The 14,128-nt window shown below is 41.4% G+C and overlaps 1 long non-coding RNA gene across 5 annotated transcripts in view; it reads right to left on the reverse strand.

Moving 5' to 3' along the window:
* Nucleotides 1-8,732, reverse strand: part of LOC139826426 (uncharacterized) — a 38,712-nt gene extending 29,980 nt beyond the window's left edge. For 3 of the 5 annotated variants that reach the window (XR_011736477.1, XR_011736475.1, XR_011736473.1), the window contains exons 1-3: nt 1,855-2,685; nt 1,457-1,596; nt 1,099-1,337 (exon numbers count right to left, since the gene is read on the reverse strand). This is a non-coding gene — a long non-coding RNA (uncharacterized lncRNA). Of the gene's footprint in view, nt 1-1,098; nt 1,338-1,456; nt 1,597-1,854; nt 2,686-8,583 lie in introns of those variants that run through there. The other 2 variants (XR_011736476.1, XR_011736474.1) reach the window with 2 other exon arrangements.
* Between the last annotated feature and the right edge of the window lie 5,396 nt (nt 8,733-14,128).

Here is a 14,128-nt window from a genome sequence, read left to right on the forward strand (position 1 = left end):
CTAGTTCCATAATGAAAGTTGTTTCTTGCACTGAGTTTTCAAACTAATGTCCAGGCTAAATAGTGCCTGGACTGAAGGAAAGCATCTTTTAGGGTGCTCCATCTGCCCAAGACTACAGATAGTGCTCTCAGTTCTCTTCCTAATACTAGCGACTGCCATGCAGACTGCCCTGAGCAGACAGTGGCAATGGCATGTCTGAAAGCCAGCGTATGCTCTCCCCTAATGACACAAGGATGTCTCATCTAGTATTTGTTAGTCAACTTGTAGAGAAAGATTTTGAATCCTACACAGTTTCCATAGATCTCCATGGATATTCCTCAAGAGAATTAATATCAAACATGGTACCATCTTTTCCTCTTCAGGCTCTGTTCATCAATGAGATTTGGTTTACTTTTTTCAAAGTCAGGTAAAAGATTTGTTTGAGCTAGAGAATAGATAGATCAAGCAGACCTGTAAAAGTGACTTGTGCAAGCACTTCTAAATGCTAATCCAAGTTGAAAAGAGAGAAATAACTCTCATAAATGCATTTACCTCTGCTTGAATTTTGTAAGTAGCATCTTCACCCCATTGTTTTGTGAATATGCACACACACACATGCACACACTTGCTTAATCCTGTCATCACAGCTATCTCATCACAGCTGTGAAAAGAGCCAAACAGATTTCACTCTTTCTCAATATTTATCAGCACCTAAATTGTCATCTAAATCCCAATTACTTAGTTTTTATGACTGATATTGATAAAGGAGGCAGAAAGAACAAAACAGGCTCTCCAGCACTCTGCTTGAGTTCTCAGTGCTGCCAGTACAGGAGAAAATATTCTTGAGCTGTTCAGAAAATCCGTGGCCCAGCCACTGCTGGAGGATTCCAGTTTTTAAGTCCCATAGTAAGCAAGGCTTTCAGAGCTTTAAATATGTTCTACTAGTTGTTGTGAAGCAGTTGTGCTGAAGCAGGTTTACTCTGGGCTATACGGCCTCCTCAAGCAATGTTAGAAATCTTATGTTTCTCATACAGAAGGAGCCACTCTGACTCCTTTTAATCTGAGCCCAGGCCTCAAAAAAAGAGTCTTTCTCTTTAACATACAATGAGAAACACCAACCTCTTCTGATACTGGAAGTTAAACCTCAGTAATCAGTAGGGAGTTAAACTGAAGCAGGAGGATACTTCCAATGTAAACCAGTCTTTACTGGATGTCTGGATTCAAAAAGCCAAATCTTCAGTCAGCTGCTTGACATTTCCAAAATCCAAAGCATGTTGTATGTGTGTTTCTATCTCCTTCCTGCTCTTTGCTGCCCATTCAGTTGTGCAATAGTATTCAGTAGTGGTTGTAGAAGCACACTGGAAAACAGAATGCAAAAATTATCTTAATTTAGAGATAATCTCTTCCATGACACCAGCCTCAACGAAGGGGCATCAAACTCCAGGGAACAACAGAAGTCTCAGATCAAAATCATTACCATTGAAGCCAGACACCCTGAATCTTTCTGTGTCTCTCTGTGTTTCTAACTCCTTTCATTTTCTTAAGCATCTTCTTCAATTGCTTGGTTTCCAGGAGGCCAGTTTACCCATGGCCACTATAGTGTCGCAATGCATGAGTCTGGCACATGTTAACCATAAAAAAAAAGAAAACAGAAATTTTTCATACAAACTACTAAAAGTTTTGGATATCAAGCTTGGCAAGACTGACAGAAAAATATTTAACCATAAGTACATTTGTTCTATGGCATTTTGCAGCCATATCCCAACATCCACAAAAGCCCAAGGATTGATTCTAAGAGAAGAGACTCCAAAATGACAAGGAGAACAAAGTCAATATTTTTTCAGTTGTGTCCCCTTACCCATAAGCTACTCTTACCTGTGTGTTGGGGATGATGTTGGTGCAGCACTGGAACATAAAACGGATGTACCACCTATTTGTGACGTTCAGTCCTTGTATTAAAAACCCTCTCTTCTCTGATAGCCTGGGGAAAGATGAAATCTCATTGATCCTCCAGTTGTCCACTATTCAGTGGCTTTTCTCCAGCTGCAGCTTTTGCCTTGCTCTTCTCTCTTTTCTCAGAAACTTTTTACTTACAAGAACAGAGTGTTCAGGTTCAACAGGATTATTGTCAAATTATCCATCATCCTGGGAGGGGCTAATGAGTCAATAAGATCGTGTTCACTCAGATGTCTAAGATCTTATGAGTAAAGAAACAGTACTCAAGATCTGTATCTTAAATGGTCCTGTTTATTTAGCTAAAAACTGGCTCACATTCTTAATTGAATTTAACATTTATACTCAAGTGCAACAGAGAGACATGTGCCACGTTAAGGACCTCAGCAATAATTGACTGCATTCACAACTCCATGAGGTCTTTGCTTTCCTTGGTCTAGTAAAATAATGAAGCTTTGTATATTTTCCTGTGTAGAATCAAGAGATAAATGTTGTAGCATCATCTCTGTCATCAAGGCACAGCTGTCAGGGATTCATCCTCTAAATAACATCATCTGATCCAGAAGAATGTGTCTATAGGCCCACTGCTGGCATGAGCACCCTGTTTGACCTTTCCTGTGCAGAATGTAGCAATTTATATAGTAATGATTTTCATGAACAACTGTTCTGTGGGTTAGCAGAGGTATTCACTTACCCATCTTTCAGACTTTGGCTGCTGGGCTAGAAATTCCCAAATGCATATGTCAATATTTATTTTTTTTTTATCTGATAAAGCCAAGATAGTTGGCATTAACGTGGTGTTTTTCTTATTACTATCAATGTAAAACACTTCCCTAGAACTGGAAATGGACATGGTACACTACAGTCCTAGGAAAAAAAAAAATGTTCCGTGCTCTGGGAGAACTGGAAATTGAAGTAATGCATTACATGAAGTACACGATACATTTTGGCCAGTATTGGCTCACTTCTCAGAGCACTCCAGAAACACTGTTTATCAGCCTTCTGGTTACTTCTTTAAATACCTTCCCAAGGCGAGACTTAATTCAAGAGCTGGAGACTATTAACACATTATTCTCTGCAGCAACATCTTCCAATATCTGTGGCTTTCAGTCATCAGAACAAAGTCACACATCCTCTGGTCACGAAATAACAGCTTCAGGATCACATATACACCCCATCCAACTGCGCTGGAGTCACCCGTCTCAGGCACCCATTTAGATTTTAAGTTGATTCTTCTTCTCAGTTCTACACTTTTGGTACAAGAAAATAAACTATTACATAAAAGACAAACAATTGGGCTATTTCTTTCTTTTTTTTTTTTTTTTGAGAATCTAAGATTTCTCTACAGTTTCTGCTTTTGACTTAGACAACTGATTCTTCAGGCTATGAAATGGCTGCCAAATTTAACATGAATGGCATTTGGCTAGCAAAGAGTGCATTACTCACAAATGCCTAATACACTGGGCATATTGTGTTTGTGCCATCTGGGAGAGTAAACAGTGACAGGAAATAAGTACAAACAGGTGTTAATGTTAGCCCCTTAAGGGTCATTAATGAAGTATAGCAACTGACAGCACTGAAAAAGCCCCCACACAAGTCCTGGCAACTTGAATGGAGAAGGTAGGATCCCAGTGAGTGTGAGAGTGTATTAATTTGTCACACACAAAAAAAGATCTGTTCCTGATTGCATCTCCTCTACATGATCTCCTTTATCTTCTTGCCACACCACATAATTCAGCTGAGCTCCTCTTGAATGCTCGTTCCTTTTCGTCTTTTAGGCCTCAAGCTTTTTCCTTACCCCAGCCAGCCAAGACAAACACAATCCTGAAATATCACTCTTTCTCAGAAAGCCTACCACCCTCTGAAGACAACTGCACATCTTCATGCATTCCTAAGAAAAGAAATTCTGTCTCAGTTCTTCTTTAGACATTTTCAGAGCCATTTCTGTCTTCACCAAAATAAAAGGCCTCTGGCTTCAAGCATTATAAGTGATCTGAATCACAGTACATCATTGTTTGCCCAGTGCACCTCCAAGGTTACTTCCTCCATTACAGAAGACACGTGAGAAAGGGTGTCTGACAGTGACACTGTCTGCCTTTACAACAGTATCACACAAATCCAGACTAGGGAAGGTCCATACTACCACGGAGAAATGCAACTGGTACCCTGAGACAGTCTCACAGGTGAATCTAGCCTGATACATAACCAGTCACATTCTTTTGAAAACGCCAAAGCAGAATGTATGGAGTATCGCCCTTTATCGTCACAAAAGCACACTAAATTTCCAAAGCAATGTCAATATTTATACAAGGACATCCAGAAAAATAATTAACAATTTGTAATAAACAATGAAACAAAACAGACTGATCTCCAGCCACTTCCCTACTCTCTGTCCCATCCTACGCGAAAAGAGGAACTTTCCCAAAAGGCCTGTTTTCAAACCAATGTCACCTGGCTAATATACAGGGTTAACAGCACCTCAGAGGAACTTAAGACAGACAGAAAAGACATACAAGGAAGAAGAGGTTATGGGGCCCATTTCTTCAGAAGGGGGACACTAAACAATGAGTTTCACATTGCAGAACTTCAGACTCTCTCTAATTCAGGCAAGTAGTGTTAACAAGAATACTGGTGGGCATGTAAATTCAGCTATTCACTAATAACAAAGCTTAATTGCTGAATAGACTAAGCGTTTCCAAAGATTCTCATTAATTCTGGCTAGTGTTTAGGACTGGGAAAGTGAGAATGTTTTAAAGGCCAGAATATAGTTCCGCTTCTTTATGTCTTTGTTAAAAGGATACCTGGAACAGAGTCACAGATATATTTACCCAATACAAGAGATGGCCATAAAATTAAGAAATGTAACAACAGCTTGCAGAGAATTGCTGTCATTGTTTAATGCTGCAGAGCAATGTACAACACTCCACACCTGCAATTTTTTGGCTTTGCACCAGTTTGTGTCAAAGCCCCACAGGATCAGAGATGCAGCCAGGCCAAATTCCATTTTGAAACGAAAGAAAGTAAAAACAGTTGGAGTGCATTTGGCTTATTCAGGGGAGTCAGTGGAGTTGTGCCTGCAAAGACTGTAGCCTCAAACCTCCAAGAGCTGGCCAGTACGAAATGCTTGTTGTCACTTGAACTGAAACAGATGCATACTTTTTTGCACTGGCGATTTTTTGAACTTAAGTACTTACAAACTATTAGATCCTTACCTTTCTGTAAAACTGCAGCTTACCTTTCAGTTCTTCATTAATTATAACCAGAGGAAAAGAAAAAAAAAAAAAAAAAAGAAAAGAAAAAAAAAAAAAGAACTTACAGGAAACTGAATAAGCATTTAAAGGCAGAAATGTGTTTAAATATCACCATTGCCTCAGCTAAGAAAACTGATACCTGGTTTACTTCCTCGTTAAACAAGGTAAGATTTAACCTGCATCAGTGTTTTGGTTTTTTTAGTTGATCTTACAACCTCTTCTCCCTCTCCAAATCTGTATTAAACTGCACAAAATCAAACACTCTGCAGTCTAAAAACCTCAGTTAGGAGCTAAGAATATGAGGTAATTGAAACTTGGCCCCTTCATGCATATGCTATCCTGCTGGTTTTAAGTACATGAGTACATCCTATTTTTCCAAACAGCCTCTGCAAAATTCTTGGTGGAAGACAGTCAGTGTGGGAGTGTAGGAAAGCTCTGAAGTAAATAAGGCTGCTGTTTCCAGAATCCCTGAATTATCTGTTGTTCAACCTGGAGGTTTCATAGGAAATAAGGCAAGGGAAGGAATGACTGCACATCACAAATCTGGAGTGCTTCACTTTGGAGTGTCGTTATTAACTTTGCCCTTTTACTGCAAAAATAGAAATTCCAGGCCATACGGATTCTCAGTTTGGGTTAAAAGAGCACCTGCTTATGCATGTGAATTGTTAAACTGGATAAGCCAGTGAAGGAAAATATGAAACATATTTTGCCAGTGGATTTGACAGCTGTTATCTGGCCATGGAGGAAGGCACTGATTGGAAATCCCACATTCAACTCCAGGTTCTGGCAGGAGACATTTTCTACCTGGGAAATGGTCCTTCAACAAGCTCTTTATGCTGCTTTGCCCTGATGCTCTCCCTTTTTCCAGCAGCAGTGACAGCTATCTTGCCCCAGTCTACCACCTCTTTTAGTATCTTATCTGGAAAAGGCCCTCCACATACACAGTGGGCACAAATCCTGGAAGATGCTCATCCTGGAAGTAAGTATTCTCTGCCGTTCTCTGGGCGTACAGGGCAGCTGGAGTGAGAGAGGATGCAGCACCCTCACTGCAAGTGAGATCTCCTGGCTAAATATAGTTTTGTGTTCTGAAAAAGCTTTTAATGAGTACATATAAATCAAGCTTTTTCAAATGTTCTAACCTGGCCAGATGGAGGTACATTCATGCAGGCTAGAAAAACCTTCAGCTGGAAAAAGAGCAATCTCTCTGCCACATCAAAAACCTCTCTACAGAGCATGCAGCTCTTCTTAACAATAAAAAAGGATTTGTTTATCATCCTGTACATATTCCGAGAAATGACAGCACTGTTTGAGCTTGAACTTTAGATACGTATCAGCCCAAAGCAGATATGTAACATGGAAAATTTCTCCTCTGAAAGATGTTAAGTTTTTGGCAAGTGAAAACAGTGTCTCATAGAACAGTGGCAGGCATCTTGGCAGTATGATGTAGCTGAAGAAACTACTGTTCAAAAAAAAGCTTTGTTACAACTTGCCACTGAAAAAGTTTGTGTAATGTATGTTTCAATGAAAATTGTGACACACACTTTAATATTTATAGGTAAAACCATCAACAATTTGATACGAGAATATATACATTAAAACAAGTTTAAGCAGAGAAATAATGACAGTCGGCCTTTACAAATTAAGCCTTATATATGTTGAATGCAAAGATAAGAGATCACCAGGCTCATTGTGCACATTAACCAAGTGCTCCACTGGCAATGTGCCCTATTTTCATCAATGTTTTGCAACCTACTGTCTGCAGCTTTAATACACAATATTCTTTCACACAGATCTAAAATGAGGGATTTCTCCTGTAAAGCAACATGGATTCCTTGTGCAGAATTTGCTCTTCATTTCTCAAACAAGGATTAACCATCTATCTTCTCAGCAAATGTGGCCATCTTGTTTCACCTAGTAAAAATCTGAAAGCCACTAGAAAACTTTTATCCATTGCAGAACCGCAATTAATTTCCCTGATATAATGTATTATTTGTCCTCAAGAGTATATTTACACAAATATCTAGTAATTATTTTAAACTAGCTAGGTGAGCACTGGTTAGAAACCAGGTCTGGCCACATCAATTGAGATCTCATATCCAAACTGCCTGAAATCCTGCCTTATAACCAAGACAAAAAGACTGGACTTTCTTTGTTATTTTGTAACTTGGGGGTGTTCAAGCTAGATTCACCAGTGAGGCTCAACAAAAATCAAAGACCTATCATTTCGTGAAGCAGCAGTTCCTTCTTTTTTGATGAGAGTCAAGGAGTCAAAGTAGACAGAGAATTCAAAAAAGCGCAGAAAGGCCTGCAAGGGCTGATTTACTTGAGAAGTTTGAAAGAACTTGCTTCTTGTGACCTGTAGCTAGTGAATCAATGATTCAAATAATAGTAGCCTAATTCTCCCCAATAACCAAGACAGTAGTAAATTCTAAAGGAAGAAGAGTAACTTATTTAGGGTGGTACAAAATGGTATAGATAGGAGTCACTGGCAGTTGCCTCAGAAATGCCAGGAGTTACGGGCATAGGAACCAAAACATTATCTTCTTCTCAGAGAGCTGAACTGTCATGGTATAATGTAGACAAAAGCATGTGATGGCATAATGTAGAGAAGTTAGATCCAGTATCAAATGTGTTGTTTCTGCTCAGTCATAAAGTAGAGGACACTGGTAACTATCACATTCCACTTGCTTATAAGATGTGTTATCCTGGCTCCTGCATTAGGCTGCCCTGTACATAGAGCTTCACACTGAAGGAAGCCCTTTTAGATGGTGTAGTCCACAGCTGTCATCTAAAACCCTGAGGTCACACTACTTTATATGCTGAAGGACAAAGTCCTGGACAGACAGCCTTCTGCAGTCCTGCACCCAGTCAAAGAACACTAACATTCACTTATAAATAACAATAACATGACATGACCACAGTTGAAAAATTTGAAAACTAATCCAGATACATGAAATTGCAACTAGAACAGAACCCTTATTGTTCAGGGAGGCTGAGTGCCTGGAAAAGAAATGTGAAGTATTTTGTTTAAATTCTGTCCTTAGTTACAATGCCACCTGGACAAAAGTTTAGCTAAATCAAACAGACTAAAGAAACATCTGTATTCTGCTGCTGTACATCCAGAATATGCCAACAGCACCACACTGTGGATTAATAGTGATTCTCTGTAAACTCATAAGGTGGTTTCCCAAGCCTCAAATCAACCATGGTAGAAACAGAAATGCAAACACATTTATGTATATATATATAGTTAAATTAGACCAACTTAGTGTTATCAATTGTATAAATTTAGCAAACAAGAAGTTAATTAACTACCTTACCTTTACAGTAGTGTAACTGAGACTATAAATTGGCTTGCTTAGTTCATGTATGTGGCATGCCCTCTATTAATTCCACATACCTAATTTCCTTTAGCATCAGTGAGACAGGATACATGTGCTGAATTCGGAACAGATGCTTTACACTGCACCAAAATGGGAACTTGACGCTCTGAATGGCATCTGTAGCTTTCATTAGTGGTAGCTGCAGCAGAATCCATGAGAGGCAGTTCTAATTTCTGGAAGAAATCAGAAAATGTAAATCGTTAAGCCAATTTTCACCTGAATTCCTTGGGTTGCAAAACTAGGCTACAAAGAGCTTTGCTTCCTGCTCTGTCAAGAAATCAGGCATGAGGCCTAGAGATGAAACTACAACAACATGAGCAACTACAAGATCTCCTGTGTAGACTGACTGTCCCCCATGATAGATAACTCACCCTGACAGCCTGCTGGCTGGAATCATTATTGAGTTGAGACGAAGGTTCCAGCCAATAATCCCACCTGATGGAGCTCAGTGGGATATAAGAAATATTTCCTACTTCCCCAACTCTTGCTACAGCAGCTTCAAGCAGTGAGTCCATCACAAATGAGTGAAGGGCAGTGTGGTGGCATGCTGCGGTCTCTCTGAATCCCATGGGGCCTTTTGCCAGAAAAAGAAGACATGGCTACAGGCATTAAGGTTGTGCTTTTGCAGATAAATCTTGCCACTTCCACCATGCTCAACTGCAGTTCATAAGGCTCAATTACCTTAATAATCCAAGGTATGATTCTATACCATTTGAGGCGCACTGTTACCTTCTGAGGTCCCAAGATCACATCAAATATGACAGTAAGGAAAACCCATTATAACAGTAGATCGTGTACAGCTTATTAGTTTCTGCCCTTAAGTTAGAAGGAAATAGACAAATGAATAAAACAAAACAAACAAAAAAATCACAAAATATAAACCAAAACAAACACCACCACCACCCCCCCCCACACAGAACCAAAACGCATTTGATTCTGGTTTCAGTTTGGAGGAGAGTGGCCACCTCTTCTATTTCAGCTTGTCTCTGTTCCTCTGATACAAAAATAAAGTTACACTAGGTCTCATGCCCCATAAGCATCTTTCCTCTTAGGATACAACTGCAAGCCTGGGCAGTACCTTGCTGTGACTGAGAATACATACAGAATATTGGCAGCTCTCATCAATGTTAGTGTTTGATCCAATTTTTTTCCAAGAAATTATCTCTATTTGCTTTACTCCGCACTTTAAAGTTGCTAAGAATTTTTCCTAGTCTGTGAGGATAAATATCTAGGAGGGGGAAAGAAACCCAGAGGATTTTTTTTTTTTTTTTTTTTTTTGCCATCTTCATCAGGCAAGCAGATTATTCTGCTCCTTGGCCTATTTACTGTTTCCCCAAGTGCAAACACGAAGCTTACCTTTAGCTCTCATATAAAACCTGAAGACAGAATCTTCTACATCAGGACATTCACAGAATCATAAAACGTCCTGAGTTGGAAGGGACCCACAAGGATCATCGAGTCCAACTCCTGTCCCTGCAGATGACAACCCCACAGTTGACACCATGTGCCTGAGGGCGTTGTCCAGTCTCTTCTTGAACACTGTCAGGCTCAGGGCTGTGACACCTCCCTGGGGATCCTGTTCCAGAGCTCCACCACCCTCTGGGTGAAGAACCTTTTCCTAATGTCCAACCTAAACCTCCCTGGCCCATCTTTTTGCCATTCCCTTGGGTCCTGTCACTGGTCACTAAAATGAGATCACATCTGGAATATTGTGTCCAGTTCTGAGCCTCTCAGTTCAAGAAGGACAGGGAACTGCTGGAGAGAGTCCAGCACAGAGCCACAAAGATGATGAAGGGAGTGGAGCATCTCCCTTGTGAGGAAAGGCTGAGGGAGCTGGGGCTCTTGAGCTTGGAGGAGACTGAGGGGTGACCTCATTAATGTTTGTAAATATGTAAAGGGTGAGTGTCACGAGGATGGAGCCACGCTCCTCTCAGTGACAACCAATGGTAGGACAAGGGGCAATGGGTACAAACTGGAACACAGGAGGTTTCACTTAAATATGAGAAGAAACTTCTCAGTGAGGGTGACAGAGCACTGGAACAGGCTGCCCAGGGAGGTTGTGGAATCTCCTTCTCTGGAGGCATTCAAAACCCACCTGGACACATTCCTGTGTAACTTCATCTAGGTGTTCCTGCTCTCGCAGGGGGATTGGACTAGATGATCTTTTGAGGTCCCTTCCAATCCCTAACATTCTGTGATTCTGTGAAGAGAACAGATGAACTCCTGCCCCTCCTCGTCCCCTTGAGAGGGAGCTGTAGCCGCCATGAGGTCTCCCCTCAGTCTCCTCTACCAACCTACGCATTCTCTTTAGACATCGTAACATTATTTTCAACGCATCCTTCCCATCTCTTCCACCAGCAACGCGTCTGTGGCACCAGAGGCGCGGACTCCCTTCGGGCGGCCCTCACGGGGGCGGCGGGGGGAGAGGAAGGAGCGGCTGCAAAGTGACGTTTGCAGCCGCCCCCTCCTCTCCCTCCGCCGCCGCCGTGAGGGCCGCCCGGAGCGCCCCTGGCAGCTCGGCTGGCCAAGGCGGCCACACAACCCTTCCTCATCTCCCGCTACGTGTTAGCGAAACCTGCTCCCCTGTCAGCAGGGGATATGGGCGCCCATGCAAGAAACACCACCGCCTCCCCGGTAGCTGCCCACCGCCATTTTAAACGCTCGCGAGATGAGCGGCGGAGGCTGCCCCCCTGTGGCAGAGGTGTCCTCGCACAGGGGCAGAGCAGCGGTTAACGGCTGCGATGGCCGGGTTTTTTTTTTTGTTCCGAATAGTTCTGTCTTGGTAATTAAGGTGAAGTGAAACGCCTTAATGGTTGGGTGTGAAGGCAGCAGTGAACTCTTCAAGCCGGGTTGCCTGAGAAGGGCAGCGCGTTTGGCGCAAGTGCTGCTGACGCCTTTGGCGTTCTCGGCAGTTTTCTCAATTTCTTAATAAAACAGGTGACAAGGGAAAGAGCATGGTGAGATCCCAGCTCTCTGAACTTCTTCATGTAAATCACTCTCCAGGTTGTTCTACAGATCTTGTCTGAACTCCCTCCTAAGGATGAAGACAAGAAAAAAATTATGCTAGTGTAGTCAAGAGTCTAATTTCCTCCTCCTTCCATGAGGCACACAGCTCAAAACAGATTAGTTTCTGTTTCTGCAGGTTTGTTGTATTATAGCAATGTGTTGAGTTAGATTTGGGAAGATCTGTGAAGAGCAGTGAGGGAGAAGACACCTGCACTCCTGAGATAAATGGATTTTTTTTAATGGGACTTCCTCGTGATGACAATAAATCGTTCATTAACCTGGCCAAATATAATTAAATGCAGTGGCTGGTTGTTCTTTGGTATCTAAGGAAAGAGAGCTATTAAGTCAGTGAAACCCATCTCTCTGTTAAGGTGTTTTGGTTTGGGGGGGGGGGGGGGGGGATCATTTTGTTTTGTTTTCCTGGAGAGTTTTTTACTGTAATTTCTGTATGACATACAGGTAATGCAGAAGCCATCTGTTCAAGCAAACATCAGCCCCGTGAAAATTCACAGTAATGTTCTAGGCATCATCCAAGTTATAAACTTAACAAATTATGAATCTGAATTTAACATTGCTATTAAAGTTTAGCAATTCTTAGCCATTAGCAAAGCACCTGTTGTGCTTCTTTGAAAGTATGTGCAAATGCAAGGCAGACCAGCAAAGAGTTTCTTGTTAGTGTACAACTTAACAGTGTCTAGGCTAGAAAGATTTAAGCAGGCTGTATGAAGATCAGTTTCAATGAATGGCTCAACCAAGTAATCTTGAAACCTTATCTGTAATTTCCTACTCATATCCTTCTTACTTTGTCTTCCCCTGCAGTTCAGGTTCCTCCTGAGTATATTTTATACAAGTTTCCAGAGCACCATTTCTTTACAGTTGCTAATTAAAGATCCCTCTGAATAAAGCCTTCTGCTTGAACAGTTAGAGTGCCCCTGTGAAAAGCCCCTTTTGTGGGTGACCATCTTCTTGTGGATCACAACAAAGACAAGGCACTGCAGAAAAAACACTCAGTTTTACTTTGTAGCCACTTGGCTTGCCTGTCTCAAATTAAGTGGATGGATTACATTTGCACTCCTCATTTTCCAAGTATAATCCTCTAGTGGGATGAGTGGTTCTGTCAGAGAGTAAAACTACAGCACACTCTCACAGCAGCCTTTTGCAATGAAGCAGACAATGAAGAGTGGTCCTAAGAGGTGCCAGCTGATTAGGGGTGAGGTGGAACTGGGGTGGCTGGGACTGTAATTGCTGGCCACACCCCAGCCTTCTGAAGTACTAGCATTCTTACTGCACGTTATTAAGAAACAGGCCCAGAGTGATCCTTGCATTGGTAAACTGTAAATCAAACACCATTAAGGTTGCTTGCTTTGCTTGAGAAAAAAAAAAAAATCTAACCCATGTGTTTTGTTTACTTGATAGTCATTTCCTGAAGACTATTTCTTGTCCTGCCTATGCTTAAACTTTCCCCTGTATGACTGGTCACCTTATTATGCCAACATCTGCATCAATAGCATAGAGGCCATGTCCATCTGAGTGCATGTGCTTGTGTCCCTGCTAGAGCAGCTGAATTTTCTCCAGGGATGAGCTGCTCTTGAAAACAGTGCCATAGCAGTGTACTGTCGAAGACCGTACTGCGTACTGAAACACTACTGAAACCCAAGGCCTACATCTGTAGAGTTGTGTGGATCAATACTTTATGCTTGTAGCACGAGAGTCATAGAAACAACTTGCTGTGGAGATACCCCAGCTTCTCTGACAAGTGTTCACCCGTGGAGCGGCTCTTTCTAAACCCTCCTGAGAACAATTCTCTGCTTCTGTTGCCATCATTCTTCATGTCTTGCTTACAGATGTTAATGTGGGTATAGCACAGTCAGTACTGCTGCCTTCATTCATCCCAAAGGCAATCATCTCTGTATTCTCTTTGAGTAAATCTCCAGGGATGCATATGTTCATCATAATTTACATTCACTCTTGAACAGCATCCCTGTAGGGTTATTGGAATTGCATGTTATATTATTTGAGTCATCTTAGCTCTAGCTTAAAGCCACAAAACTCAAAAGGTTGCTTGATATCAGCTCTTGGCCTTCCTGCCTTGCGTCAAATTTTGCTGTTAAATATATCAATGTAAAACAACTTTTGGCTACAAGTGAATTATGCTTCTCATATTCTGATCTAATGAAGAACAAGTATTGACATATGCATTTTTTTGTCATGTCCTCTGTATATAAGTAACATTTTGGACAAGAAGACTCATGCATGTGGAATATAAACTCCTCTGGCTTTGTTTTTATTTTCAGTGTGAGTACTCATGCTGCCGTGATTTGATTTTGGCATATGGCTGCAGGATATTCTTTAATATAATTCAAGTCAATGAAGATGCTGGAGTAAATTCAATTGTAGTAGGACCAGGCTTTGAACAATGTCACTCTGCAGGTGAGGTGACAGAAAAAAGGCATTTTTGTACAGCCAAAAGCAAGCAGTCCAATCCATGAGTCTGCATACTGAACGCTCTGACCCCACTAACAAACAATACGACTGGCAGAAATCAACCTGGATTTT

This window comes from Patagioenas fasciata, chromosome Z, assembly GCF_037038585.1.
Source record: "Patagioenas fasciata isolate bPatFas1 chromosome Z, bPatFas1.hap1, whole genome shotgun sequence".
NCBI classification, from domain to species: Eukaryota; Metazoa; Chordata; class Aves; order Columbiformes; family Columbidae; genus Patagioenas; species Patagioenas fasciata.